This window comes from Protopterus annectens, chromosome 3.part1 (assembly GCF_019279795.1).
Source record: "Protopterus annectens isolate FY-2018-M chromosome 3.part1, PAN1.0, whole genome shotgun sequence".
NCBI classification, from domain to species: domain Eukaryota; kingdom Metazoa; phylum Chordata; order Ceratodontiformes; family Protopteridae; genus Protopterus; species Protopterus annectens.
Genome location: NC_056732.1, coordinates 111,887,969 through 111,913,903, shown reverse-complemented (window position 1 = coordinate 111,913,903; position 25,935 = coordinate 111,887,969). Strand labels below are relative to the sequence as shown.

At 43.1% G+C, this 25,935-nt stretch overlaps 1 protein-coding gene and 1 pseudogene across 1 annotated transcript in view; both read left to right on the top strand.

The window, feature by feature from the left end:
• ASXL3 (ASXL transcriptional regulator 3) overlaps positions 1-25,935 on the top strand; it is a 1,601,111-nt gene that overhangs the window by 1,292,689 nt on the left and 282,487 nt on the right. The gene's annotated exons all lie outside the window — the stretch shown is intronic.
• LOC122798826 lies at positions 16,174-16,480 on the top strand (annotated as a pseudogene).

Below are 25,935 nucleotides of genomic sequence, written 5' to 3'. Positions count from 1 at the left end.
GAATCTACCCAAAAGTGATGACTGCAACAGTGAAACACGAAGAGCATAGTACAGTTGTGTACACTTACCATAAATGTAGATGTTCTAGTGTATTCACTGTTGCAGTCCTGGTTACCCTCCCTCCAGCACCCTTCTTTTTTTGGATGTACCTCTACTTTCCTTTGCTATCTTCAAAAGCTTTTTGGTGTATTTGCTTTTTTGTTGGAGGTATAACCTTGTACATTTATAGATTTAATTGTTTCCCATTAAGGGGGTACCTGACATCTGGGTCAAGAATAACTGATGTAATGGTGTCTGCTGCATGTTTTATACCCCTGACGACCTGACGTCATGGAAGAAGGGACAGCAGCTGATGCAGGACCCAAGACTTTGTTAATCAGGCCGACTGAGGGCTACTGCAAGTAGATGACCCAAAAGTGATGACTGCAACAGTGAATACACTCGAACATCTACATTTATGGTAAGTGTACACAACTGTACTTTTTTCACCCCCATGATCTCAGTAGTACTGTTTGTGCCGGTACAGCATATTAGACATTAATCCCTGGGGTCTAGTGGTTCCTCTCCACCATGCTCATGTTTGGCTGTTGAACAACGACCACATTTGGTTGTGTTCATTACCACAGTGTGTTGTGGATGGTCATGTTGATCTAGAGTGCTGAGCCCTTTATTGACCATGTAGATACCATCCTGGAGGCGGTTCCAGGGAGAGAGCATATGGCTAATTAGCATATGCCTCTCCCCTGGAATGTCTCATTAACATTCAACATGGCCATGGGCCACCCTTCATGGTGCTGCATGTCTTTGTGTTGGAAGATTGTGCAGCACTGTGTATTGGTGCTTGCTGAATAGCAGAGAGTTACCAGGACTTCTACACAGCTGCTTACACTTGGCTGTACCCTTAGAAATCCAGCCCATTGCATCAGCAAAGGGAAAAAAATATTATGAAGATGAAAATGAGTTAACTTAAAATTTGTAGGGTGGGGGTTATAGAGAAAGACATAATGTGCAACCCTGTTTCTAGCAGAGTCAGTCATTGCTCTGCAGGTTTCCAGGTCATTGACCTCTCTAGTGCTACAGCTTTGTGAAGCCTAAAAATGGTAGAATGGACCTGTTAAGAAAATGGTCCTGCATTTGTAACACCCTCTTTACTAAGCCACCTTTTCATGCTGATGTTACCCTATTTATATTTTAAAATTCCAGTGTAACTAGACCTGTCAACAAAGAGTCATGCAGTTGTAATGTACAATTTGTCTTCTATACCATCAACTTCTCCAGCTTATTTAAAAAACTGAAAACATCCATTCCATTTCTTTTTGGTTAAGTAACATTTCATTTGCATGTATCATTTAAATTAAGCCCCCTCCTTTTGCAGACAAATGAAATAAGTATTAAAAAAGCCTTGCACTTTTCTCTTGTTTACAGGATTTAGGTGAATAACTATTAGGATAAAATCTGAATGTGCCTCATTTGCTCTCTGAGTGCTAAAATTGTAACTTTGTGCATAAACTGTAAAATAATGATGAATGTTCTTATAGAGATGTGTCACTGTAAGGTGCTGTAAATACTGGATACTGTACTTAACATGGTGATCACTTATCACAGTGTTGTATCGTATGTTTTTAATTGTTAGCTTATGCTAATTGCCTGTGCAAATGTATGTAATAGGGAGCTTTTCGCTGCAGGCCTACACCACAGAGGGACTTTGCCAGTAATTAAAAGCAAATATTTTTTTTTTATTATTTATTCTTTGTTGATGGGGTTTATTCCACTAGGCTAGTGGCCTCTTTTCAGATGTGACCCAAGGTGATATTTATACTACTAGGGGAAATTTGACCAGGGCATTGGGGAACTTTGCTTGTTCTTTTCTTTAAGTACTTTGAAATCGTTTATATCAACATCAGCTACCACCAAGTCAAGCAGGTGAGACCACATCTCATCCAAAGGATGACACCCCATTATTCCACACTGCAGTGGCTGTAATTCCTTTACCTGCTGTGGGAATAGAACCCACAGCCTTCAGCACCAAAGGCAAGTGTGCTACCTGTTGCATCACTGCCAAAAAATACAGCATAAATATGATGCAGTGTAGGTGTGTTTGTGCACTTCCTTGGAATCTTATTCCACAATCAGAATAGCAAAGTTGAGCAGTCCAGTATTGTTTAAATTGACATCATCGTTGAAAATATTAGAAGGGCTAAGCTGTACTGAGAAAAATGGAGAAAACTGTACTTTATTAATGATGTTGCCTCTCTGTTGTTAAGGTTGCACACTGTTCTCTTTCTGTCCAGTTCCTGTTGTTCAAATCCCCCATGAATATGAAAGAGTTGGAAAGGAAAGCGTTGCTGTGCTTTCAGAGATTTATGTGGACTTGTACTTAGTACTGGTCTTGATAGTCTCAAACAAGAAATGCTGAAAGAATTTTTCGATCATGAACCTTGATGTACAACAGCTGCGCTCTGGAGGTTTGATGCAAATGGCCTCCGATGCCGTGCCTCAAAGATACAAGTGGACCATCCATTATATCCATCCCATTTCTGTGGTTTGATTTGTTAAAAGTATAAACTCTGTCTGCAGCATACCACCCCCAACAAAAAATCATGCTGTAGTTTCATTTTTTTGTATTTTATTTTGTCTTATTCAGTGTTCAGCAATTTTCTAATTTTATTGTCCAAACCAGCCCTTCCCAAAGAATTGTTCATGGTTTGTTAATGTTCTTTCTTAATTTACACCCAAATATGTCTGTTAATGTGAAAATATGCTCAATGGTTCTTGGAATTCATACATTCCAACACCCTAGAGCAACTAATTCATAGTCCCACCAGGGGTACCAACATTGTAAACCTGTTCATTACCAACATGGGAGATCTATGCTCTACACCAGTTGTCACCCCCTCGTTGGTCATATCAGACCATAAGCTAATCACCTTTGACATCCACATCCCACCCTTGCCCCCCTTTAAGGAAACCTCTGTAAAAAACACTTCTCCAAAGCCAACTTCATGCTTCTCAAGTCAGAAGTAAACAAACTTCATGACACCCATGCAGATGAGAACTGGAAGTTCAACTGCTGAATCATACACTAAGGTGCTGTACAAGCACATTCACTCGTGCATGGACCTAGCCATCCCAAATAGAACCAAGACGCTGTCCTCTAAAAAAAGGAAGCCAATCTGGTGGTCCCCTGCCATAAACAAGCTGTACAACAGAAGGAAGAAACTGTTGCAGAAAAGAGGAAGAACCCAGGATTCAAAAAACTCTCTCACCAGCCTCAGTAGAAAGCTGAGATCCCTCATAAAATCTTCCAAAGCTAGTTATGAAAACAAAATTCCCAAAGATTCCAAAGACCCAACCACAAGGCATTCTATAGCTATGTCAAGACTCTAAATGGCAGTACTCAGATCTGCTCTGAGATACAGCAGAATGGCACTAGATATACTGATCCCCGAGGATATAGCCAATATCCTGGCAGATAGATTCAGTGCCAACTTCACCCCCCTCTCACCCCCTAAAGGACCCATCTCAATACCAAATGAATGCCAAATTCTGGTAATCATGACCACTCAGGTAAAAACCACACTCTCCAAAGCCAAGAATACAGCATCCATGGGACCAGACGACATCCCGGGCTGTGTACTGCATGAGCTACAAAATTAACTGGCAGCTCACCTTTGTGTCATGTTTAATCATAGCCTCACCTCAGGCTTCATGCCCACAGAGTGGCGCGCAGCTACAGTCATCCCACACCACAAGGGGGGAGCCACTTTGGATCCCAGTAACTACCGTCCCATCAGTCTGACGAGCCTGATCTGCAAGGCCATGGAACTTATTAACAAAGATATTGGCAACCTTCAAACACTGGACCCCACCCAGTTTGGGTTTGTGAAGGGCCGATCTTGCCTCCTAAACCTGATCAACTTCTTTGAATCAGTCTCCAGAGTCGTGGACGAGGGTAAGGTGGCTCACACAGCCTACTTGGACCTCGCCAAGGCTTTTGACACTATCCCCCACTCTGGAATCATAGATAAACTTACTAAGCTGGGCATTAATCCCTATGTCACTCAATGGGCTGCAAACTGGCTTACTGACAGAACACACACTGTAAAAGTAGCCGACTCCAAATCCAGCTCCAGACAAATGGTGTAAGGCAGGGATCTGTCCTGGGGCCACTCTTGTTGGCATCTACTTCTCTGAAGTAGAGGCTAACACTTAAGGATTCTGGCTTACAAAGTTTGCAGATGTCTCCAAGCTAGGAGCCATTACTGAATCCCCAAATGATGTGGATATACTACAAAAGGGCCTTACCGAAACAGATGCCTGATGCCAGAGCCATGGGCTCAAGCTAAATGCCAAAAAATGTTTAGTTGTCCTCTTTGGGAAAAATCACGTACGTGTGAACTACCAGATAGGTGGCAGCACACTAAACACCGAAAGTGTGATAAGAGACCTAGGGAAACATGTGGACAGTGGTCTCACCTTTGATAACCGCATAGCCATAACAGTTAGAAAATCCTTCTATGTGGCACACCTCAACACTAAGGGCTTTTCATCCAGAAAAAATGAGGTAATTGTCTCTCTGTACTCATCCCTTATTAGACCCATTATAGAATACAGTGCCCCGTTTGGTATGTACCTCACAGGACATCTGCAACAACTACAAAGGCCGCAGAAATACTTAACAAAAAGAATCACAGGCCTAAAGAAGATGCCTTATGCTGACCATCTAAAGAAACTCTAGCTATTCTCTTGTCGCATATCGCCTACTCAGAGGTGATCTCTGCCTAACATACAAGGCCATGTCAAACCCAGAGTTGCTGGACATGCTGCACTTAAAGAAATCCCAATCCCTCCAAGCCACACGCTCCAGGGATCTTAATCTTGTCATCACGATGAATAGAACATGCTGGAGAGAATCATTGTATTGAAGGCACATATCCGCTAAGAAGTTGCACTTAATTCTTATGTATTTATTTTGTTTTATTTTGACATTTCTTGACCTGATTAGTCTGACTGGGCAGCCACTCTTTTTCAGCAGAGACCCAGGGAGAAAAGATTCTAATAGTTCAGGTTACAATAAGGCAACATAGTTACAAAAAAAAAATGCAGGTTTATCGCCATCATAATTACAAAAACAGATGCTGGTTTAACAACTGTTGAATACATTTAGATTTAATGAAGAAGAAAAGAAGTAAGATCAAAATGGTATATCTGCAAAGCAATACAGAATGTGATACAACTGGTGACAATTCAGAGATAGCAAAGTGGCTGCTTTATAAAACTGTAAGCATTAGTCCGAGTCTTTTATCATGGGATTTAACATTTTACTGTGGAATGTAAAGTCAAAAGTAAGAAAGCTGATTTGAGAGAAGAGCAGTATTAGTTAGGTTGGTGGCTGTGAGGAGTTGTTTTAAATTGTGTCATGACAAGTACTAGTATGATCATTTAGCAGGAAGAATTTTAAGGATTGTTTAAAACAGTTGGTATTGGGTGACATTCTCAGGGACAGAGTAAGTTTGTTCCACAAATGAGCTACTGTGTAACTGAAAAGCTGTTTGCCTGTGTTTTTATTTGATTTGTGAATTTCCAAGATATGTTGGTCTGAGCTTCTGAGGGTGCGTCCAGGGGTATATTGAGTTAAAGGAGTGATAGAGCAGGATAGGAGATAGGTTTATATATGATTGAGTCAGCTAGATTTAGTTGAGGGAGGAGCGGTTGTTGGAACTGTGGCCAATGAAGGTTTTTTTAAAGATTGGTGGTGGTGAGTTCGATAGAGAAGGTTAGCTGCAAATCTTGCAGTTTTGTTATACGATTGTTCAAATTTTGAAAAAAGGTTGGACTGGAGGTTTTTTAGAATTGGGGCAGCATAGAGCAGGGTGGGTAGAAGGAAAGCTTTTGCCAGAGAGATTTTGGATTCATTGGAGAGGATTTTTTCCCCTGTTGATTAGACCTAATTTATTGTGTTATTTTTTATTTTTTTTATATCTTGTTATATGCGGATATCAAATTGTAATTGGTCATTGATTGTTACTCCTAGTAGTTTAGTGTGTGGCACCATTTTTATAATTTTGTTATTGAGGGAGATGATGGTGAAGGTATCCTTGGAGAGAGGGATTTGGGAACGAATAAGAGGAAGTAGTATTTGGTTGGTAGTTAGCCATTTTTCAACTGAGGTGAAAGATTCCTGGGTGATGGAGAAAAGCTGGTTGAGATTGTGAGAGGTGGAGATGATGGTGGATTGGCTGGCATATTGAATTAATGTTGAGTGAGGAGCTGAAGTGTACAAGTTATTGATGGAAATGTTGAAGGGTAACGGTCCAAGGATGGAGCCTTGTGGACCCCTACTTGGACTGGGAGGAAGGGGGGATATTGCATTATGCCATCTGACAGATTGAAGCCAGTTTGAGAGATAGCTGGATAACCAGGATAGAGAAGAGTTGGAGAGGTTAAGGTCAGCAAATTTGGATAGAAGTTTGTTGTGTGAGATGATACTGAAGGCTTTAGAGAGGTTAAGGAATAGACAAGAGGAGAGTCTGTTCTTGTCATGGGTTTCAGCTATGGTTTGAGTAAAGTACAGTAGAACAGTAGCTGTGCAGTGTTAGGTGGGTGTTAGTAAATTTTCCTGGAGTAGATAGTCTAGTAGTTACTTGTGAATCCGTTTTTCCAATATTTTTGATAGTGGAGATAGAATGCCGATGGGTCTGAAATTGGAGGGGTCATTTGAGTGCCCTCCTTGGGTATGGTGCACAACTTTTTCCAGATGTCAGGGACAATAGAATCTTGAAGGGATCTATTGATGAGTATGAAAATTGGTTAGGCAATGGAGTTTGTAGCTAATTTTGCGAAGATTGGGGGTAGGTTATCAGCAGATAGGGAGCAGTTTTTAAGTTTATAGCGTAATGATTTAATGTAAGCTGTGGGGACAGGATTAAAAGAGAAGGAGGTAGGATGTTTTTTGAGTGAGAGGGGTAGGGTTATTATGGGAGCTTGTGTTTAGTGTGAGATTTGTGATGCTGTTGATGAAGAAGGAGTTGATAAAGGTAGCAGTCTCAATCTCAAAATTGGAACAGTTTGGGTAGGGATTAGATGAGGAGGGTTGGCCAGGATGCAGCAGTTGTTGACTGTAGTCCAGATTTTTTTTGGATTAGAATGGGAGTAGTGCAGTGGCTTTTGGTAGTAGGTTTTCTTGTTGTAATTTACCTGTTTTTCAGTTAAGTTGCGTAGTTCCTTGTATCTTTGCAGGAATGTGGGAGATTTGGTTTTAATCCAATTTTTCCATGCATTGACTCTCACTTGCATAAGAGAGCAAGTAGATTGAGTGAGCTAGGGGGCATAATTTGACTTCATACTTATTTTTCTAATGGGAGCCAAGGAGTTAAGGGTGTCTAGGAAGATGCTGTTGAATTTTAAAGTAGCTTCTTCTAGGGGAAGGTAATGGAGGAAGGGCCAGTTGATTGTGGAAAGAGTTTGGTTAAAGTAGTCCGAGTTGAAATTCAGGAGTTTACGGCATCCTGTAAAACAGTGAGGTTTACAGGTTTGGGGGGGGTGGTAGAATATGAGTGGGTAAGTGGTCACTTAAGGTGTCAGGCAGAGTACAGGGGTTGTGATAGAGATTGGGGTGGGATGTGAGTATCCAGTCTATTGTGGAGCCAGAGTTGGAGTGTTTATTTAGGTGGGTTGGGCTGGTGATGAGTTGGGTAAAGCTATATAGATTAATGGTAGAGTTTAGGGGGTCAGATGATGTTGTGTTCCAATCAGTGTTGACATCACCCAGTATAATAAATGTTCATCATGTTTCACTGTTGCAGTCATTACACTTGGGTTATCCTGCTGGCAGGCTACCCGCAGTCGGCCTGTGTTCCAAAGTCCTGGTCCGGCATTGGTTGCTGTTTCCTATTCCCTGACGTCAGTGCGCCAGGGGTATAAAAGATGCAGCCGTCGCTGTTTTCTTCAGTCTTTCTTGCCGCGCGGTGCCCGAAGCAAAAGCAGTTCACAAGTGCCGGTCGGCTGACTCCTGAGATTTTCGAAATCGAATTTCAGATCCGAAGTCTTCAATAAAGCTAAGTACCCCGTTGGGGAAACTTTTTTCTTGCTCCAGACCGATGTCAGAAAAAGTTAACAATTTCTTGTGGGAAGCAAATACCTCATAAGGATTCCCACTCTTGCTGTATTCCTTGCCTAGGCCCTGACCACAACGTTGCTAGTTGTCGGTTTTGTGCTAGATTTAACCAACACACTATTAAGCGTCGGTACGATTTTGCTTTTCATTATTTTGGCAGAAGGTTTAACTACATAATGCCATCGAAACAACCGACAACCGGAATTCATAAAAAATGCAAGGATAAAGACAAGGACAAGCATCCGAGGTCCAAAACAGACGAAGGCCAGTTGCCGTTTCGCCGGTGCTCAGTGAGGCGCTTTCGCAGCCCTTGACTCCCGCTACCTCAGAGCCACAGGCCACCTCCGACTCCCACGTGGAGACAGCTAGGCCTCTGGATACTCAAGGTATTGGCCCTTCGGAAATTAATCCCTCAGATGGGTCCGGAGCCGCTGAGCAGGCATCGGCTTCTGAGGGTGTCTTCAGACCTACACAACTTTATATAAAGCATACTTCAGCATCCAAGACAAAGTCTAAAATAGATGTTCGTATAGTCCGCGTCCCAGTCGGCCCCGAAATAGAGGAACCAGCAGTCCCGGACGCCGGTCCTTTAGAAAAGGCTCAGGGGCCAGAGGTTTTTTGGAGCCTGATAGGTATTATAGGGTGCCCAAGCTCATTCCCAGGGCGGACCCAGAAACTGTTTCTCAGGGGCCTAAAGGTGTTAAAGCTTCTGTTGTTAAAAAATCCTGTACCCCTCTGATAAGGAGGCAAGGGCTTTATAGGGGGGGTAAGAAAGTATATACTTCTCCACTCTAGCCAGTGTCAATTTCATATGCTGAAATATCAGAATTATCTCCTTTCACAATTGAAATCCTAAGTGGATGAATTGCTGGATTTGGTTCATGTGTCTGAACAAGTGGGTAAGCATTCTTTTGCAGTGTGTTTGATGATGCTGTTCAGGCCTCCTCGAGGGGTTGCTCTTCTGTTCTTTCTTTTCGCATGCACATGCATGGTTGGAAATTTCATTGAGCAGTTATAACTGAGAAGTTTTTTTTTTCCTTTCTTTACAGATGTGTTGTTGTTGTTTGGACCGAAGCAGTTTTTAAAGAGACTGTTAAAGATTTTTGCAGGTGCAGCCTCCGTTTAGTAGAAATTGGCCTGCCTGCTAAAGGGGGACACATATCCTGCTTGGTTCCCCCAGTCTAGGGGATCTAGAGACGGGGGCAGGGCTCTGCTCAGACTTCTGGTGAGGGCAGGGGTCAGTCCTTTTCAGTAGCAGAACCACCTGACCTGCTTTTTGCTGACAGTGGACTCTCGTCTCTGGGCTCCTTTGGGGAAGGAAGATTGTCTCTTTTCAAATTGGGATTTAATCGATATCATTCATCACGGGTACAGATTTTATTTCCACACAATGCCCCTTTCAAAGGCATGCAGATGTTCCTCCTCCACAAAAAAAAAAGGCTCTCAAGCAAGTTTCTCAGTTACTCCAGATAGAAAGGGGCTTCGATTTTATTCCTCACTGTTCCCCTAGTACCAAAGAAGGGAAACACGGAGAGATCACTGGATGGTAACTTTGGATCTCAAGGAAGCTTACCTTCATGTGCCCATAAGGCTAAGATTGCAGAAATATCTGCGATTCAGAACTGATTTTCATTATCAGTTCTCTGCATTGCCCTTTGGCTTATCTTACTGCTAGGTATTTCACAAACAGGTTCTGGCTCCTAGCTTACTTTTCAGGCTTCAAGGTTCATTCAAATTTCCTTCCTTTACTTGATCCTGTCTGATGCTTCTGAAGAAAAAGAACACCTGCCTTCAAAAGGAATTCTTGTGTGGGCTCAGGAATGTCACCAAAAAACAAGGGACTCTCTGGGGACCCAGCCCAGAGTCAGATTTTTTTAACCTCGAACACTGCCTGACTTGGGGCTTTGGGGAGTGGATAAAAATGGAAAGGGATACCAGACTAGTGGCCTGCCAGACTACAGCATATCAACATGAAGGAGATGTTAGCAGTCCAGTTTGCATTGATGGCGCTTCAAGGAGTTACTTCCTGGTACATCAACAAGCAAGGGGAACACATTCTTATCCTCTATGCAGGCAAGCAATGATTTTATGGAGACTGCATGCTAAGCTGCAACTGACTCTTTCTAGGGTTTTTCTGCCAAAGACCACAGAGATCTAGCAGATGTATTAGACTGCTCTGTCTTTCAGTTGGAAAAACCTTCATGTCTATTTTTTTTCCCCCTCCTCTTCTCTTCCAAAGGTATTAAAAGGTCAGACAGGACAGGCCAGGATGATTTGATAGCTCTCCAGATTGGCCTCTCGCAACACTGGTACCCACTTCTAAGGAGTCTTGTAAAGAAGCCCTCCATGGCCTTTACCTCTGATCCTCACATCTGTTATCTCAGAAGGGTCATCTGCTCTCAGCTTCCTCAACAAGTTTTAAATGTGATTTTTTTTTTGTGTACACAAAGAATTTGGAGATTTCAGAGCCTAATAATTTTGTGTGGCTCTTCAATATCTTACTGTTGTTTTCGCATCCCTTTGTTCAAGCAGTTTCTAGAGGGGGCAAGAATATAAGACCCCCCGAGAGAGCCTACAAATATTTGTCATGGAAGGCGGCTTTTCTGTTGGCTATTACTCTGCTGCAAGGGTGTCTGAGTTGTTGCCCCTATGGCAGGCAGTAGAGCCTGATTTTCCAGGATATTCTGGAAGCAGCTACTTGGAGTTCAGTGCATACTTTCTCTAGCATTATCACACCTGCTATATACTCTAAGTCTGAGCTGGTTTTTTGCCAGTTTGTTTTACAAGGCATGTTGTCAGCCCACTACTTTATAATTTGCCAGCCTCCCTGTGTTTCAGGGTGGTTGTGTAGGTGCCTTTACATGCTTATATTTTTGTATATATATATACTGTATATATTGTACATGTTTATTGGGTTGTTTTGTTTTTTGGACTTGTTTTTTTTGGTTCTGTTTTAAAGACAAGGAAACCAGTACAGCATTCTCCAGGACAGGCTTCTATGCCTAAGAAACAGATGCTCAAAATGGCCGAAGACCTAATCACTTTGATCAGGGGTTCCCATCCCCCTCCTGATAAGAGGCCTAGGCAAGACACTAAATATGATTCCTCTGATCAGGTTTCCATTTCCTCTGATTCCTCTTCTGATCAGGGATATTCTGTTCCTCCCTATGAGGATTCTGATGCTGAAGATTCTATTCCTTCAGCTTCTCCTCCTGAGGACTATTCTTTTGGGGAAACCCTGCATACCATGAGGGAGCATTTCCATTGGGAGAGCCAGGATTATTCCGATGCTAAGAAAAGACTTAGAGACTTTCTTTTACTTCCTCAGCACAGACCTCTTGCAATTCCCCCTGTTCTAGACATAGTAGATGATGTTTTTTCAGAGTCCGGCCTGTCTCCAGACTCTTTACCTCCTGCCCCTGTTAAGCCAGACGGATACTACAGAGTCCCAGACTCCCATAAATTTCTTTACAAAAACCCTGCTGCTGACCCAGAAACTATCTCACAGGGTCCCAAAGGGGTCAAGGCTGCTTCTGCCAAAAACCCTGTCCCCTCAGACAGAGATTCTAGGGCTTTGGACAGATGGGGGGAAAAAAGTTTACACTTCTGCTACCTTGGCTGTAAGGGCTTTAAATTGTCAGTTTCATATGCTCAAATATCAGCAGTACTTAATGTCTTTGTTAAATCAAAAATGTTGACAAATTCTTAATGTTCTGAGAACAAAGATTTGCAGGATTTATTGCATGCAGCTGAACAAGTGGGAAAACATACTTTGCAGTGTGGCTATGATTCACTGGAGGCATCATGCAGGGCCGCTGTTACAGGTTCTGTTATTAGAAGGCATGCTTGGTAAAAGGAACAGAATCTGCCTGATCATGTTAAAGCAAAATTATTGGATGCTCCATTACAGCATGATACTTTGGTGTTAAGGCAGAGGAGGTGTTAAAGAAAATGGAGGATAAGGCAAAATCTATGCAGACAGTAAAGGATTTCTTACAGGTACAGCCACCCAGATTTAGCAGGAACTGGCCCTCTAAGAATTGGTCCTTTCCAGTGTCAGACAGACCACAAAGAGGCAGATTCAGACGCCCTAGAGGCAGGCAACAGCCCCAGGGCTCATACAGGCCCAAACAATGGGGTGCTTCTACCTCCAAAAGCAGAGAAGACAAATTACAGCCTTATAAAAAACAGTCCCAATGACTTCCCTCTGCCAATGCCAAGCACTTATTTTTTGGCAGCACCCTTAGGGGGAAAGCTAGCACTTTTTTCACAAAACTGGCACAAGATCACCCAGCACAAATGGGTCTTAAATATAGTCTCTCAGGGTTACAGGTTCCACTTTCACACCCCTCCAAAGGCAAAAGGCATGCCAGACCTGCCACGCAATCAATGGCAAGTGGCACAAAAACACGTTTCATCTCTCATGGACATGGTGGCTATTCAGCCAGTGCTGCAACAAGAGCAGGGACAAGGATTTTACTCAAGACTTTTCTTAGTACCAAGAAAGGACAAAGCCTGGAGACCAATTCTGGACCTGTCTATTCTAAATACTGTTCTGGACGTCCCAAAATTCAAAATGTTGACTCTACAGCAGCTTCTGCCCATGCTGGACAAGAAGGCTTGACTTGTAACTTTGGACCGCAAAGAGGCATACCTGCATGTCCCAATCAGACAATCTTGTAGACGATACCTCAGATTCATAGCTGGCTCACTGCACTACCAATTGTCTGCACTGCCCTTTGGCTTATCTACTGTGCCCAGGGTCTTCACAAAATGCCTGGCACCAGTAATTGCATTTTGCAGACAAAGAGGAATTCAAATATACCCCTACTTGGACGACTGCCTTATTCAAGCAAAGGACAAAGATATTCTACTACAGCATCTGGCGTTTGTAAAACGATTACTAATTTGCCTAGGGTACACAGTAAATGAAAAGAAATCAAAACTAGTACCCTCTCAAGAGATAATATTCCTGGGTGCAAGCTTAAATACAACTGTCCAGATGGCTTATCTCACGCCAGGCAAACAAAGGCATCTGACTTCTTACTTCAAAGACTTGGCAACAAAGACCCAGCTATCTGCAAGAAAAATTCTGCAGGCTCTGGGCTACATGGCATCCTGCATTCTACTAATTCCATATGCAAGACTGCATATGAGGAAACTACAATGGTATCTAAAAAGTGTTTGGACTCAACATTGCCACAGCCTGGAAACAGTAATTACTCTCATTCCCTGCCTGCAACAGGAATTTCAATGGTGGGCACATGCCTGTCACCACAACAAGGGACAGCCATTCACCTTACCCACTGCCAGGCAGACACTAACAACAGATGCATCACATTATGCCTGGGGGGCGCACATGGCAGGAAAATGTATTCAGGACACAGGGCCCACAAACCAAATGCATCTTCATATCAATCAAAAAGAGATGCTAGCTGTACAAAATGCCCTGACAACCTTCAAGGACTTACTTCATCCAGGACAACTACTGATAAAGAGGACAATACTACAGTCATGTGGTACATAAACAAGCAGTGGGGCACACATTCCTACCCCCTCTGCAGGCAAGCCATGACTTTGTGGAACACAGCATTGACTTTTCACGTACATCTGCAAGCACAATTCCTGCCAGGAAAGACAAATACTTTGGCAGACGAACTAAGCAGAAACCTCATGGATCCTCACGAGTGGAAACTGGACCCACAAATCTTCAACATGATAACAGGGAAATGGGGATGCCCAGACATAGATCTATTTGCTTCCCCTTACAACTGCCAGCTACAGATATTCTGCACTCGGACTTATCACAAGCAAGCATGGAAAGTGGATGCCCTTTCATTCAGCTGGAAAGCCCTTACAGTATATGCCTTGCCTCCTCTGCCTCTCCTCTCCAAGGTACTCCTAAAGGTCAGACAAGAGAAGCCAAAAATGATACTGATTGCCCCAGACTGGCCACGCCAGCACTGGTACCCAATCCTAAAGAGCTTGTCTCAAGGCCCAGCCTGGACATTGCCTCTAATACCTCATTTGCTGACCCAACAGAACAGTCAGATCCTGCACAGCCAACTCAGAACCCTAAATCTGGCTGCATGGCGGATAACGTAATCATTCAGACCACACCTCTCTCTAAAGCAGTTATGGATGTTATTTTGGAGGCCAGGAGGCCCAGTACCAGAAAATCTTATGCAGAAAAATGGAAGAGATTCTGTGCTTGGAACCAAGCGCAGGGAATTGACTTGCTTGAACCAAATATTCCTCAGATTTTGCAATATATAACTGAGATGCTGGACAAAGGCCTATCCTTCTCATCAATTAAGATCCATACCTCTGTCATTTCAGCTCATTACAATACGGACCCACCTATTTTTTCTCTTCCACTGCAAAGACAGTTTCTCAGAGGGGCCAAAAACATAAGACCTCCAAGGAGAGCTCCAGTACCTACATGGGACCTCAATTTTGTCTTGGAAAAACTCACACTGCCTCCTTTTGAGCCTCCCAATACAGCAGAAATAAAATACTTGTCATGGAAAACCACTCTTCTCCTAGCAATAACTTCAGCAAGAAGAGTCTCAGACTTACGGGCACTAATGGCTGTGGAACCTTTTATTATTTTCCATCAGGACAGGGTTTTTCTAAGGACAAACCCGACATTTATGCCTAAGGTAGTGTCCAGCGTGGCTCTTAACCAAACCATACATTTACCTACCTTTTATCCAAACCCACAGAATAAGGGGGAGAGACTTCAGCATACTTTGGACATACACAGACAGCTACGCTTTTACTTGGACAAGACTAAAGCCTTCAGAAAGACTGAGCAACTCTTAGTGGCATATGCTGCAGGTTCCCAAGGAAAAGACATTTCAAAGCAGACTATTTCAAAATGGATAGGCCACTGCATTCGTTTCTGCTGTTCACAACATGGCAAATCAGTGCCCAAGGGCATTAGGCCGCATTCTACCAGAGCAGCAGCCACTTCAGCAGCCTTCCTCAGAGGAGTACCAACCAAGGATATTTTGTGGGCTGCAACATGGACTTCAGTGCACACTTTTGCAAAGCACTACCATTTGCCTCTCTACTCTAAATCCAGAGCAGGCTTTGCCACTGCAATTCTGCAGGGCCTCATTGCCACTCCAAACTCTATTTAGGCCCAGCCGCCCAACCCCAGCTTTGGGATTCAACCCAAGTGTAATGACTGCAACAGTGAAACACGATGAACATAGTACAGTTGTGTACCTACCATAAATGTAGATGTTCGAGTGTATTCACTGTTGCAGTCCAGGTTAACCTCCCACCATCCCCCTTTTTCTTTGCTGGGACTTATCTGTACCTATCTATTCTATACAACCTATGTGGTGTATTTGCTTGTAGATGAAGGTTATGTGCATGCTTTTTTATGATCATAATTTTTACAGCCTACCCCTTTGGGGGCACCTGACATGTGGGGCAAGAAAAACTGAAGAAAATGGCATCGGCTGCATCTTTTATACCCCTGGCGCACTGACGTCAGGGAAGAGGCGACAGCAACCAATGCCGGACCAGGACTTTGGAATTCAGGCCAACTTCGGGTAGCCTGCCAGCAGGATAACCCAAGTGTAATGACTGCAACAGTGAATACACTCGAACATCTACATTTATGGTAGGTACACAACTGTACTTTTCATAGGGGATGGCTTGGGTGGTCAATGTGAGAAATAGTTCAAGGGTAGGGATATAGTTTCCAGAAGTGATGTAGATGGAGGCTATGGCTATCTTTTTATAATTGTTTACTTTACAGCTAACTATGAGTATTTCAGTGGGATGAAAGTTGGGAAGAAAGATTGATGGGGGAGTGTTAGAGTACAGTATAGCTACGCCTCCCCCTTTTTTGGAAGTTTTGTCCAAGTGAAAAATGTTATATCCATGATTTCTAAATCTGAGATGTGAGGTTTAAGCCAGGTTTCAGCAATAGTAAGTATATCAGGAGAGTGGAGATAAATCCAGGAGTGGAGTTTGGTGACTTTATTGGTTGTGCTTTTGGTATTAAGAGAGAGTATAGTTAGTTTTACAGTTAGAATTTTGGGAAGTGCTACTGAAATTTGGACAGTATGTCATCCACCACTCAAAAACACTGTGATTTTGTAGCCAAGCCTATGGGAGAAAAGTCCTTAGATGCTCTTGCCAGAGTAGGAGAAGTGTTAGGAGATAGACTTGCAGATATGGGTTTTGACAAGGCATATGTGGTGTTGGGGGCAGTTCCTGGTGTTGAACAAAGATCAAGATCTTTTTGTGGAGTGGTTCAAAGACATCTGTTCTGCCAACTACAAACAAGCAAAGGATTGCTGCTGTTGTCTTAAGGAATGGTGCAATGCTTTCTTGGAGAGTTAATAAAATGTATTTGGACTTTTATTGGGTCACTGGTTTGTGGTTGTTTATTTTATAGTTAGTTTTTTGTTGGATAAAAAGAGAAAGGTATCAGTTGGTGGTGTAGAGGCAGAAGGGAATGAGGAATGATGGGAGGGAGAGGGGTTTGTGGAATGGGCTGGGGAAGCCGAGGTGAATATTGGTCCTGGGTTGGGGCGGATGTCATCAGATAGTAATAGGTTTAGGGTAAGCAGGATGAGTGAGAAGATGTAAGGTTTATAGATATGGCATTTAGTTTTTATTTTGGTGGGGGTTGTAAGTAGTAATTGTAGTTTGATTTTGTATAGGAGGAAATCTGAGTGGTACGGGGTGCCTTTTGTAAGTAGGAGGGGGTTGGGGAGGAGTTGGAGTTGTACAGGGTATTATGGTAGGAGGTAGATATAGAGAGGAGTAGAAGCAGAAAACTTAATCTGAGTAGCATGATAATAGAGGTGGTGCAGGGTGCAGGGGTAGGGTAGGGTAGGTGTAGGTAGGAGAAAGTTGGTTAAATTTGGGTGGAATTCAAGTAGGTTGAGTGAGTGGGGAGAAGTATAGAAGAGTAGGTGGGGAGGCTAGAGTCGGGGAACGTAGTGTAGTGAGTTGGAGTTAATTAGGACGAGTGTGGTTAGTTCTTGTAGGAGTGCTTAGAGAAGGGATAGTGGGTGTGGATTAGTTGTTTTGAGACACGAAGTGTGGGTCAATTGGAGGGTGTGGTTATTATGATGAGAGCATAAATTTACAGTAGGTGGTGGTGAATGGGAACTGGGAGTAGGATAGAAGAGTGAATAGAGCCTGAGTGCTGTGGGTTGAGCCAGACTCGTGGTTTCAGCCATGAAGCCAGAAAAAAAAAAACTTGTCAGTGAACCTGGATACGTTGAGGACAAGTCTATAGGTTAAGAGGCGAGGTTGCTTTTGTTTTATAGAGGAGAAAGCTTTGCCATTAATAAATTACTGTTGCAGAGTCAGATTTGTTTTGCTAGCAGTGCCATGTCTTGGAGAATGGGTGGGGGGTATCTAAGACAGAGAGATGGAAGAGGATCCTGAAGTTAGCATCCACGCAAGGTGTGCTCACCACTGGAGTGTAACTAAAATAAAGTAGTATAACAGCTCCAGAAAATTTTAACTATGAAAAGTTTTCACGAAGGCTAGATACATAGAATGTATTATACAGCAACGTATAATGTCTTCAGTATTAGAGGGTTGTCCCAAGTCCATGAGAATTTCTGTTAGTTAAGTTTTTGAAGACTTGGGTGTGGGCTTCTTTTCTGGTTGTTTTTATTGGTAAGTGCACCGTGCAAGGGGTAGCTGGGGGATGGAGTAATTAGGTAATATTTTTACATATTTCTTTAAGATTAAAATATTATAATGTACATTGTCTCCCATAGCATCATCTTCTCCATCTTATTTAACAAACTGAATGCATTGTCAGCATTGCCATTCATACACACTTGCCTCAAAGATGCAAACAAATCATTTATTGTATTAAGTCTTTCAAATAATAAAGTATCAATATTGATATCTGCTTGTGCGTTAGAACCATCTGTATGAGGTGAAAAACATTACTTTGTAGGAACATAGCTCTACTTCTCATAGATTTATAGTAGGTTACTAGGCTAATGGCCCTAGAGCTCTTACAAGTCTATCCATATTTATCCCGTGTTCCCCCAGAGCTCGGTGATTAGGTGAGTGAAGTTCACAGAGGTAAGGGTCTGTGGTACTTAATACTGACTTCCTCTACCCAGGAGGGACATTGGTGCCACCCCCAATTTGTGGTCACCCATTCATTGATGTAGGTTGCATTTGAAGAGGGTCGGGGAAGAGCTCTGTTTCATGGGAATTAGAAGCTTGCTCCAGAGAAGTAGCAGTCTCTGGGAGATGTGTCCGTCTCCCCAGTATGACCTGTTCTTGTCAGAGGCTAGTTTAAGATCTCTGGAGCAAGTGACCCTTGTGCAGTTTTATTTACAAATGTGTAGCATTTCCATCAGGGAGGGTCAGAGCCTGCCCTGTAAGCCAGATACAGGTTATCCCTTAGCAACCTATAGGAGACAGAATACACTGACAAGGCTTTCAGTCTTTCCATGTAAGACTTGTTTTGTGTACCCTGTAATTTATTGGTGAGAAACCTCTGGGGTCTCTCCAGTTGTTGCAGGTGTCTGGTGAGGTACATGCAAAAGGGAGCATTGTACTCACTTATTGGTCTGTTCATAGGTAGGTACTAAGCTATCTGCCCAAAGGCATTTATAAGCCTAGCCAGATTGTGTTGGCTTTCTCCACCCCCTTAGATTAGTTCCCTGTGCCTCTGTCCAGCAGAGTCACTGAAGTGATCCCCGGGCTAAACTTTCCGTTTCCCATCCACTCGTCAAGGTTTCTCTTGAAGAGTGTTAGTGAGGAGCTCTGCCTAATGTAGATTGGAATCTTGTTCCAAAGCATGGGAAGTCTCTGAGACAGGAATCTATCCCTCCAGCACGTTCTATTTATTGTTGTGGTGAGGTTTAGATCCCAAGAGCGTGTGGCTCGAGGGGATATGGTTTTCTTTAGGTGGAGCATGACCATCAATTCTGGGTTGGACATGGCCTTGTATGTCAGGCAGAGATCACCTCTGAGTAGGCGGTATGCAGCTGAGTACAGCTGAAGTTTCTTCAATCGAGCTGCATAGGTCATCTGTTTGAGGCCAGTGATCCTCTTGGTGAGGTACTTCTGTGGTCTTTCCAGCTGTTGCAGGTGTCTTGTAAGGTACATCCCAAATGGGGCTTTGTACTCTATGATGGGTCTGATGAGTGATGAGTAGAGGAACACAATGACCTCTTTTGATCTGGATGTGAACCCTTTTGTGATTAGGTGGACCACATAGAAGGATTTTCTAACCACTTTGGCAATGTGATTATCAAAGGAGAGATTACTATCTACTTGGGTCCCCAGATCCTTTATTACGTCTTCCGTATTTAGGGGACTACCACCTATGTAGTAGTTTGTGGGTACTTTGTTTTTTTAAAAGGGGATGACTATGCACTTTTTGGCATTTAGCTTGAGGCCATGATTTTGACACCAGGTATCCGTCTCAGTGAGACCCTTTTGGAGGATGTCTGTGTCCGCGGGAGAGTCAATTATAGCCCCTAGTTTGCAGTCGTCTGCGAACTTGGTCAGCCATAGTCCTCCTGTGCTTGCCTGTACCTCTGAGATGTATATGCCGAACAGGAGGGGTCCTAAGACTAAGCCCTGTGGAACGCCACTTGTAACCAGTTTAGAGTCGGACCTAGCTCCCACAACTCTCACCATGTGGGTTCTGTCCGTGAGCCAGTTGGCAAACCAATCTTGTGACATAGGGGTTTATGTTCAGGCTGGTGAGCTTGTCTATACTACCAGAATGGGGAATGGTATAAAAGGCCTTTGCGAGGTCTAGGTAGGCTGTGTGTACCACATTTCCCTTGTCTGTAGCCTTGGTAACTGTCTCAAAGAAGTCCACCAGGTTTAGGAGGCATGATCTGCCCTTAAAGCCGAACTGGGTTGGGTCCAGTGTTTGGAGGTTCCCAATGTCTCTGTTAATGAGTTCCATGATGCTGCGCTCCATTGCTTTGCAGATAGCTAGGCGATATTTCCTGGGCTCTGTTGTGGCTCCACCTTTGTGGAGCAGAATAACCGTTGCTGTGTGCCACTCTATGGGTATGTAGCCTGTGAAGAGGCTGGGTCTGAACAGTGTGTTTAGGTGAGGGGTTAGTTTGTCTTTGAGCTCATGTAGGACGCAGGCTGGGACACTGTCCAGTCCCATTGGTGCTGTGTTTTTGGCTTTGGAGAGGGCTGTTTTAACCTGAGTGTCTGTGATTTCAGGGGCTCTACATTCTTCTGTTATGGTTATGGGCCCTTTTAGGGGTGAGAGGGGGGAGAAGTTTGCACCGAACCTGTCTGACAGGGTGTTGGCAATATCGGTCGGTTCAGTGTATTTTGTGCCATTCTGCACTAACTTCGAGCAGATCTGAGCATTGCCACTTACGAGTATAATGGAAGTATAACATCTTTAGATCTAGATGTAATGCCTTTACTTTTAAAATGTGCCACATTGAAGGATTTCCTTACTGCTGTCGATACTTGGTGGTCAGAGTTCAGGTTGCTATCAACTTGAGTACCCAAGTCACACTTAGAAGGTGCTGTCTATAATGTAATTAGCAGGGATGTCAGCTTTCCCAAAGGGAATAACAATGCATTTTTTTGCATTTAGCTGTAATCCTTGGCTTAGGCACCAAGCATTTGTTTGCATTCCCCCTGTCTGCATGACATTAACATCATTGGAGGACTCTGTGATTGGTCCCAGTTTCCAGTCGTCAGTGAGCTTGGTCAGCCACAGGCCATCCAAGTTTGCCTGGACTACTGAGAAGTAAATTCCAACAGTAAGGGGCTCTGCACAGAACCCTGTGGTATGCCACTGGTAACTGGCTTTCTGCTGGAGGTGAAGTCACCCACTTTGACAGTGTGTGTCCTGTCTGTGAGCCAGTTGGCTTCCCATCTGGTAATGTAGGGGTTAATTCCCAAATGGAAGACTTTCTGTATAAAACTTGAGTAGGGGATTGTGTCAGATGCCCTGGCTAGGTCAAGATAAAGTGGTATGCACTGTCTTTCACTTGTCCAAGCCCTTGGTGACTTTCTCGAAGAAGTCAGCCATGTTTAACAGGCATGATCTACTATAACGAATCTGAACTGGGTCGGGTCCAGAGTATGGAGATTATCTTTGTCCTTGTTAAGGCCCATAATGATTCTTTCCATCGCCTTGCAGACGAGGCAAGTCAGGCTTATGGGCCTATAATTCCCAGGGTCCATTGATGGTTCCCATTTGTGCAGAGAGATTGCTGTTGCTGTCTTCAGAACATAGCCTGTTCACAGGCTATGGTTAAACAGAGATGTAAGTGGGTCTGCTAGGTCATGTTTTAATTGGTTTAAACGGCAACCTGGGATGTTGTCTGGTCCCACCAATGCCATTTTTTGGCCTTGCAGAGCACCAAGATGACCTGCTGTCTTGAGATAACAGCCTGAGGAATGATGGCAAGCATACTTTGGGGGATGACTAGATTGTGACAAATCTGAAGGCTAGCAGGTTGGCCGTTATCTCCGGCTGAGTATGGGTGATGCCATCCACAACCAGTCTGGCACGTAGCTGGGGATTCCCTTTTAGATTTCAGACATAGTTAAAGAATACCTTGTGATTATCCTTCGCTTGGGAGGCTATCTTTGCTTCGTAATTAGCTATGGAAGACTTGACAAGATCTCTAATTTGTTTGTTTAAGCTAGAGAGGGATTTCTTCCTCTGCTGAGCCAGTTCCCTCTTGTTCTTGGACATGTCTCTTGCTGTATACCCTGTTTCTACTAGGGGTCCACCAGGGTGGCTTGTTTTTTCAGCAAGACCTGGTTTTAATTGTCAGGTACAGCCAATTGTATACAGCTGCTTAAGTACAGGATATTGGTGTGCACCACTGCATACGAGTCCGTGTTATCCGCATTTGAGGGGTCTGTGAAACTTCTTATACCATCACTTAGTAGGATGTAATTTGTCTTTGAAAAATTCCTCAACGTTTTTGAGATTGATAGGGTATCCGGTCTTATAATTACATCAAACAAGACTGATTTATGGTCCGAGGGCATCACATGTTAGCGAGTTCTCTGAGCAGATTCAAAGTTTAAACTTCTAAGAATTCTAGTAATTTAGAAGCTGATTTGTGTACCTAAACCTTTAATAAAATTAATTAGAAGCAACTTTTTGTAAACTCAGAACAAAGTAAAGTCTAATATTAAAAAGACCTAGAAGTAATGCATTTGCTGACTGATGTCGTTCCTAGTGTGTTAATCAACAAACAATCCCGTAAGGAGAACGACTCGTTAAGAACCTCTGTGTGTGCAAGTGTGGTGTGGATGAACTACTGCGGCAGGGCTAACTCCCCCGGTGGTGTAAAACTTGCTCTAATCGATTGTGAATTTTGAAGTGACACCCCAACCCCATGTGTAAAAAAATGGTAAAAAGGGGTTATGGATGGATGGACTGCAGCTAGCAAAAAAAAATAATAATAATAGTAAAGAAACTTTTAAAATGCTATACAAAATTGAAAAAAGGTGTAACCAGTAATACCTTAAAACAGTAATAAAAAATGTTTTAACTCAGCATGGACATTCATTTCATATCATTATTTAAAACAAGTGGGCTTTAGGTATGATTTTGTGAAGTAAATGTAGCTTTTTTTCTGGAGAAGTAGTTTGTTAACCCACCTTTGAAGTTACCTCAGACTTCTTGTAAAACAGTAGCTACAAGTTCAGTGGGGCATTTTCTACATTTGTTCAAAATATCTTTAACCAAAGAACTGTAGTCGTTAATACATTCCAGACCCTCCCTCCCCCATATACTTGCAGGTAGAGAAAGTAGACAGCTTTGATCTGTCAGTCATCAGGCACGATGCCAGGGCCCTTCTATGGGCTAGGCTTGTAAAGGCTCCAGGGCCATTGGCCTTGTACACACCTATGAACCTATGGACGATTGAAAGTTGACACTTCATTGCATTAGTAGGCAAGTGGAAGCCACCTGCAGATTTGTTGTGCTTAATTTTGTAGTCATAAAAAACAGTATTTCACTGACCAAATTGAGAATATTTCCTGTGTATGCATAATGCTGCAGTATTGTCTAATCCCTTTTCTACATATAAAGATTTCTCCAAAAACTAACTGTAGAAAAATAGTATCACTTTTGCTGTTTATAGCACTGTACTGACTTAAGCAAGACAGTGTCATTATGTAAAGTTGTTTGTGGTGACCAGCAGTGGGGAGAGAGAGAGAGAAAAAAAAAACAGAAAATCATTACGGGCTAGCCTAGGTAATGCAGATAGACAGAATTCCTTCCTGAAATAATATGAGGTTTGAATAGGATAAAATGGTGGGGAAAATTGAAAGGTACTAAGTCGTTTCTCAGTATGAAACAATGTATAGGTGATATAGGGGAAAAAATAACTGTAGAAGATTTTTAACTTGACTAAAGGGTGTAGTTTTCCATTTAAAGCAGAATAAAGTGCAGTTGTGTAAAATTTTACCATTACAGTAGATGTCCTTCTCTTCACTGTTGTAGTGTTCTACAGAGAAGGGATGTCCCGTCCAGGGCAGCCCAACGCTCAGCCAGTATGCAGAAATCTAAAAAAAGATCTTGTGTGCACCTTACGTCACATTTATATTCGCCACATAAAATGTATGGCATAAAGGGAATGTCCAGATGCAACAACCTGGAACTGAATTTCCCAGAAGAGAACAGTCGCCATGCCATGGACATGCATGTCCATGCATATACACAAGGAAAAAAAATGCAGAAGAAACAAGAGGGGGTTGGAGAGTGGGAAAAAATACTACAACAGTGAAGAGAAGGACATCTACTGTTATGGTAAAGTTTTACTCAACCATACTATGTCCTTCTATATCATTGTTGCAGTATTGTACAGAGAAGGGAGTGTAAAAAAGCTCAAGAAACAGAATGGGAGGTGGAAGGCTGAGAAAAGCCCTCAACAAACCCACATAAAATGGTTTCAGAAAACCTGCTGTGGCCCTAGAAACCAAATCCAACTTGTAATGCTTAGTAAAGGTATGCACTGAAGATCAAGTAACAGCTTCAAGGATGGAATTGGTGTCCAACCCCTTGAAGAAGGCACCAGAAGAGGTAACAGTGCTAGTGGAATGAGCGCTAACAGAAGTAGATAGAGATTTGCCATGAAAGGAACAACAAAAGGAAATGGCCTGAGATATCCAGGAGGAGTTGGTTTGCTTAGAAACAGACAATCCCAAAGACCTGGGATGAAAGGAAACAAAAAGCTGATCAGACTTACAAATAGTCTTAGTTTTATGCAAATAGTACTTGAGCTGCCTGTGCAATTTCAAGGTGTGCAGGACCCTGTCACTAGCAGACTGAGAAGGGAAAAAGGAAGGGAGTTGTACTGACTGATTCACGGACAACTCATTTACTACCTTGAGCATACAAGAAAGATTAGTATGAGGGGATACCCAGTTCCTGTGAAAAAAAGGAAAAAGAAGGAATAGCCATAAGGGCATGGAACTTAGAAACCCTCCGAGCAGAAGTAAGAGCCAGAAACAAAACAGTCTTCTAGGTACAGTGTTGCAAAGAGGCAGAAACTGCAGGCTCAAAAGGAGCCTGAGTCAATTTTTCCAAAACAAAATTAAGGTCCCAAGGTGGTGGAATAGATTTTCTTGGAGGCCTAATATGCAGGACACCTTTAAAAAATTGCTTGACCTCAAAACGAGAAGTCAGAGGAGGATTCAAGGGTAGACCAGCAGAAATGGCTGACAAATGGGCCTTAATGGAAGAATAGGCCAAGCCAGACTGTAGCAACTCACACAAATAAGAGAGAACCAGAGGGACCCCCACTGAAAAAGCATCCTTATTACAAGATTGGCACCAGACTATCTTTTCCATTTGGACATATAAGATTTTCTGGTTGAGAGTTTTCTTGCCTCCTGTAAAACCCAGAATATGTCCTCAGAAAAGAGGTGCTTGAAAGTGAACAAAACCCTGTCACCCACATTGTCAGTTGCAGAGTGGCCAAGTGGGGATGGATCAGAGACCCCTTGATGTTCTTCGTGTTTCACTGTTGCAGTCATCGCATTTGGGTTATCTACCTGCAGGTAGCCCTCAGTCGGCCTGAATACCAGAGTCTTGGGATTTCTGCATCGGATGCTGTCACTTCTTCCATGACGTCAGGTCATCGGGGGTATAAAACAGGCAGCCAACACCATTACATCAGTCTTTCTTGCCGAGAAGGAGCCCGAAGCAGAAGCAGTTCGCAAGTGCCAGTCGGCCGCTACCTGAAATTTTTGTTTTTCGAGTTTCAAACCTGAAGTCTTCTAAAGCTTAGTACCCAGTTGGGGATTCTTTTTTCTTGCTCTAACCGATGTCAGAAAAAGTTAACAGTTGTCTTGCCTGTGGAAAGCAAATAGCTCACAGAGATTTTCATTCTTACTGCATCACCTGTTTAGGCCCAGACTACAATGTCCCTCGCTGTCTGTTTGTGCCTTGTTTAACGCCCAAACCATTCGTCATCGGGCTGTTTTTGTCACTAAATTCTTTCCTTCTCATTCTCCGTATTCCAAAATGGCTTTGGTACGCCATCTGACTACCAATCTTCCGAAAAAGTGCAAAGATAAAGACAGACCGCATAGGTCAAAAACTGCTGCTGATGCTTCCGTTAAGCTAGTTGCCAGTCTGCCGGTACTCAGTGAGCGCCTTTGCAGACCCTGATGCCCGCTTCTACAGATTCGGAGTCTGGTATGCCACGAGATGCTTTTTTGACTATGGAACCTGCGGATGTCTCTACCTTGGATGGGTCTGGAGTCGCTGTGCAGGCACCGGCTTCTAAGGGTGTATTCCGACCTACCGATATTCGCATCAAACCGACAACTTATATTTTAGCTAA